The sequence below is a fragment of the Rutidosis leptorrhynchoides genome, chromosome 3 (assembly GCF_046630445.1).
Source record: "Rutidosis leptorrhynchoides isolate AG116_Rl617_1_P2 chromosome 3, CSIRO_AGI_Rlap_v1, whole genome shotgun sequence".
Classification (NCBI taxonomy): domain Eukaryota; kingdom Viridiplantae; phylum Streptophyta; class Magnoliopsida; order Asterales; family Asteraceae; genus Rutidosis; species Rutidosis leptorrhynchoides.
Genome location: NC_092335.1, coordinates 364,010,048 through 364,016,047, shown reverse-complemented (window position 1 = coordinate 364,016,047; position 6,000 = coordinate 364,010,048).

Sequence of the window (6,000 nt, the reverse complement as noted above, 5' to 3'; positions counted from 1 at the left end):
ACTTAGAACTTGAAGATAGAACTTGAGAGAGATCAATTAGATGAAGAAAATTGAAGAATTAAAGTGTTTGTAGGTATTTTTGGTCGTTGGTGTATGGATTAGATATAAAGGATATGTAGTTTTGTTTTCATGTAAATAAGTCATGAATGATTACTCATATTTTTGTAATTTTATGAGATATTTCATGCTAGTTGCCAAATGATGGTTCCCACATGTGTTAGGTGACTCACATGGGCTACTAAGATCTGATCATTGGAGTGTATATACCAATAGTACATATATCTAAAAGCTGTGTATTGTACGAGTACGAATACGGGTGCATACGAGTAGAATTATTGACGAAACTGAACGAGGATGTAATTGTAAGCATTTTTGTTAAGTAGAAGTATTTTGATAAGTTTATTGAAGTCTTTAAAAAGTGTATGAATACATATTAAAACACTACATGTATATACATTTTAACTGAGTCGTTAAGTCATCGTTAGTCGTTACATGTAAATGTTGTTTTGAAACCTTTAGGTTAACGATCTTTTTAAGTGTTGTTAACCCAATGTTTATAATATCAAATGAGATTTTAAATTATTATATTATCATGATATTATTATGTATAAATATCTCTTAATATTATATATATACATTAAATGTCGTTACAACGATAATCGTTACATATATGTCTCGTTTCAAAATCATTAAGTTAGTAGTCTTGTTTTTACATATGTAGTTCATTGTTAATATACTTAATGATATGTTTACTTATCATAATATCATGTTAACTATATATATATCCATATATATGTCATCATATAGTTTTTACAAGTTTAAACGTTCGTGAATCACCGGTCAACTTGGGTGGTCAATTGTCTATATGAAACCTATTTCAATTAATCAAGTCTTAACAAGTTTGATTGCTTAACATGTTGGAAACACTTAATCATGTAAATAACAATTTCATTTAATATATATATAAACATGGAAAAGTTCGGGTCACTACACGTGGTAATATAAAATCCTTGGGTTCGTAACCCTCTAAGTTCTGTCTTGAGCTTATTGATCTCGGTTCTGGGACGGTACTTCTCGTTCATCAAGTGCTTGAATGCTGACCACGATAGTGCGTAAGCATCATCTTGTCCCACTTGCTCTAGATAGGTATTCCACCATGTTAACACAGTATATGTGAAGGTATGCATAGCGTACTTCACTTTGTCCTCTTCAGTACACTTACTTATGGCAAACACCGATTCGACCTTCTCAGTCCACCGTTTCAATCCGATCGGTCCTTCGGTTCCATCAAATTCCAAAGGTTTGCAGGCAGTGAATTCTTTGTAGGTGTATCCTACACGATTTCCTGTACTGCTAGATCCAAGGTTATTATTGGTATGTAGCGCAGCCTGTACTGCGGCTATGTTTGAAGCAAGAAAGGCACGAAATTCCTCTTCGCTCATATTCAAGGTGTGTCAAGTAGTTGGTGCCATTTCCTTCAAAATAGTCAAATGAAACAAGTTAATCATACAGAATATTAAGAGTAGTCAATAGTATCTCGTAAAATAATATGAACTCATTTATAAAAGCTTTTTCTTCATATTAGCGTTTTATAAGTTTAAATTCGGGTAGTACCTACCCGTTAAGTTCATACTTAGTAGCTAATATACAATTCAACTACTACAATTCTATATGAAAAACTGATTATAATAATATTTCGCGTTCAAACTTTTACACAATATTTTACAAACTTACAATACCGCTTATTTTACATATAGCATGAAATATAGCACACAATAAATTTGATACAAGATGGTTGTGAAGATAATTCTAGCTAGTACACAAGTCATTCAGCAAAGGCAATAAAGACACGTAATTCATACGTCCAGAAATAAGTCATGCATTCTGGTTTTACTAGGACTACTTCCCATCCTTGGTCTTGTGGAACATAACCATTATGGCCATTGATAAGACAGCGTGTTGTAACGTCGTCAAAGGGACGAGGGTTACATAATGTCCAACAGTCCTGTAACAATCTAAAAACCTCATTTCTTACCCCAATTACCGACTCCGTCACTTGTGGGAACGTTTTGTTTAATAGTTGTAGCCCGATGTTCTTGTTCTCACTTTGGTGAGAAGCGAACATTACTAACCCGTAAGCATAACATGCTTCTTTATGTTGCATGTTAGCAACTTTTTCTAAATCACGAAGTCCTATATTCGGATATATTGAGTCAAAATAATTTCTTAACCCCTTGCGTAAAATAGCATTTGGGTTCCCCGCAATATATGCGTCAAAGTAAACATATCGTAACTTATGGATTTCCCAATGTGATATCCCCCATCTTTCGAACGAAAGCCTTTTATAAACCAACGCATTCTTGGAACGTTCTTCGAATGTCTTACAAACTGATCTCGCCTTAAATAGTTGTGCCGAGGAATTCTGACCGACTCTAGACAAGATTTCATCAATCATGTCTCCGGGTAGGTCTCTTAAAATATTGGGTTGTCTATCCATTTTGTGTTTTTATACTGTAAAATAGACAAGAGTTAGATTCATAAAAAAAAATACTTATTAATACAAGCAATTTTTACATATATCATAAAGCATAAGCACACTATATTACATATATTACACCACATGAATACGACTATCTTATTCCGACTCGCTCGTTTCTTCTTCTTCGGTTTTGGTTCGTTTTGCCAAGTTTCTAGGGATATATGATGTTCCCCTAATACGAGCCGTCGTTTTCCACATTAGTTTAGAAAAACCTGGTGGTTTAGAGGTTCCCGGGTTATTGTCACAACTTAAGAAATACGGGTGTTGACGATACATATAAAGTTCATCGGGTTTGGAATCAAATTTCTCTATTTTTATGCCCTTTCTCTTATTGTTCTCTTTTGCCTTATTAAATTGTGTTGGGGTAATTTCTATAACATCATCGGAATCCTTGTCGGGATCCGATTCATCGGAGAATTGGTAATCCTCCCAATACTTTGCTTCCTTGGCGGAAACACCATTGACCACTGGTAATCCTCCCAATACTTCTACTTAACCGTTTTATTATTTCCCCCACTGGTTCTATTTCTTCTTCCGGTTCCGACTCTTCTTCTGGTTCCGACTCTTCTTCCGGTTCCTCTTCGGGAACTTGTGAATCAGTCCACGAATCATTCCAATTTACATTTGACTCTTAATTATTATTAGGTGAGTCAATGGGACTTGTTCTAGAGGTAGACATCTATCACATAATATCAAACACGTTAAGAGATAAATATTTCACATAATATTTACATGTTAAAAATATATAGTTTCCAACAAAATTTGTTAAGCAATCATTTTTCAAGTAAACACGATCGAAGTCCAGACTCACTAATGCATCCTAACAAACTCGATAAGACACACTAATGCAAAATTCTGGTTCTCTAAGACCAACGCTTGGATACCAACTGAAATGTCCCGTTCTTATTGATTAAAAACGTTCCATATTAATTGATTTCGTTGCGAGGTTTTGACCTCTATATGAGACGTTTTTCAAAGACTGCATTCATTTTAAAACAAACCATAACCTTTATTTCATCAATAAAGGTTTAAAAAGCTTTACGTAGATTATCAAATAATGATAATCTAAAATATCCTGTTTACACGCGACCATTACATAATAGTTTACAATACAATTATGTTACAACGAAATAAGTTTCTTGAATGCAGTTTTTACACAATATCATACAAGCATGGACTCCAAATCTCGTCCTTATTTAAGTATGCGACATCGGAAGCTCTTAATAATCACCTGAGAATAAACATGCTTAAAACGTCAACAAAAATGTTGGTGAGTTATAGGTTTAACCTATATATTATCAAATCATAATAATAGACCACAAGATTTCATATTTCAATACACATCCCATACATAGAGATAAAAATCATTCATATGGTGAACATCTGGTAACCGACATTAACAAGATGCATATTTAAGAATATCCCCATCATTCCGAGACACCCTTCGGATATGATATAAATTTCGAAGTACTAAAGCATCCGGTACTTTGGATGGGGTTTGTTAGGCCCAATAGATATATCTTTAGGATTCGCGTCAATTAGGGTGTCTGTTCCCTAATTCTTAGATTACCAGACTTAATAAAAAGGGGCATATTCGATTTCGATAATTCAACCATAGAATGTAGTTTCACGTACTTGTGTCTATTTTGTAAATCATTTATAAAACCTGCATGTATTCTCATCCCAAAAATATTAGATTTTAAAAGTGGGACTATAACTCACTTTCACAGATTTTTTACTTCGTCGGGAAGTAAGACTTGGCCACTGGTCGATTCACGAACCTATAACAATATATGTACATATATATCAAAGTATGTTCAAAATATATTTACAACAATTTTAATACATTTTGATGTTTTAAGTTTATTAAGTCAGCTATCCTCGTTAGTAACCTACAACTAGTTGTCCACAGTTAGATGTACAGAAATAAATCGATATATATTATCTTGAATCAATCCACGACCCAGTGTATACATATCTCAGTATTGATCACAACTCAAACTATATATATTTTGGAATCAACCTCAACCCTGTATAGCTAACTCCAACATTCACATATAGAGTGTCTATGGTTGTTCCGAAATATATATAGATGTGTCGACATGATAGGTCGAAACATTATATACGTGTCTACGGTATCTCAAGATTACATAATATACAATACAAGTTGATTAAGTTATGGTTGGAATAGATTTGTTACCAATTTTCATAGTTTTTACCAATTTTGTTTTGCTCGCCATTTCTTCGTTTCTAATCCGTTTTGAGTGATTTAAGCGGCCACGATTTCGTATTGAACTTGACTTTATGAAACTAAATATAAAAGGTATAGGTTTATAGTCGGAAATACAAGTTACAAGTTATTTTTAAAAGAGGTAGTCATTTCCGTCGAAAGAACGACATCTTGATGACTGTTTTGAAAAACATACTTTCAGTTTGAGTTTAACCATGATTTTTGGATATGGTTTCATGTTCATAAGAAAAATCATTTTCCCAGAAGTGTAGCTTTTAAATCAAAGTTTTTCATAGTTTTTAATTATCCAAACCAAAACAGCCCCCGGTTGTAACTACGACGGCGTAAATCCGGTTTTATGGTGTTTATCGTGTTTTCGGGTTTTAAATCATTAAGTTAGTATATCATATAGATATAGATCATGTGTATAGTTGATTTTAAAGGTGTAGTTAGAAGGATTAACTTTATTTGCGAACAAGTTTAGAATTAACTAAACTATGTTCTAGTGATTACTAGTTTACCACTTCGAATATGATAGCTTTTTATGTATGAATCGAATGATGTTATGAACATTATTACTATCTTAAGTTCCTTGGATAAACCTACTGGAAAAGAGAAAAATGGATCTAGCTTCAATGGATCCTTGGATGGCTCGAAGTTCTTGAAGCAGAATCATGACACGAAAATAAGTTCAAGTAAGATCATCACTTGAAATAAGATTGTTACAGTTATAGAAATTGAACCAAAGTTTGAATATGATTATTACCTTGTATTAGAATGATAACCTACTGTAAGAAACAAAAATTTCTTGAGGTTGGATGATCACCTTACAAGATTGGAAGTGAGCTAGCAAACTTGAAAGTATTCTTGATTTAATGTAACTAGAACTTGTAGAATTTATGAAGAACACTTAGAACTTGAAGTTAGAACTTGAGAGAGATCAATTAGATGAAGAAAATTGAAGAATTAAAGTGTTTGTAGGTATTTTTGGTCGTTGGTGTATGGATTAGATATAAAGGATATGTAATTTTGTTTTCATGTAAATAAGTCATGAATGATTACTCATATTTTTGTAATTTTATGAGATATTTCATGCTAGTTGCCAAATGATGGTTCCCAAATGTGTTAGGTGACTCACATGGGCTGCTAAGAGCTGATCATTGGAGTGTATATACCAATAGTACATACATCTAAAAGCTGTGTATCGTACGAGTAGAATTGTTGATGAAAC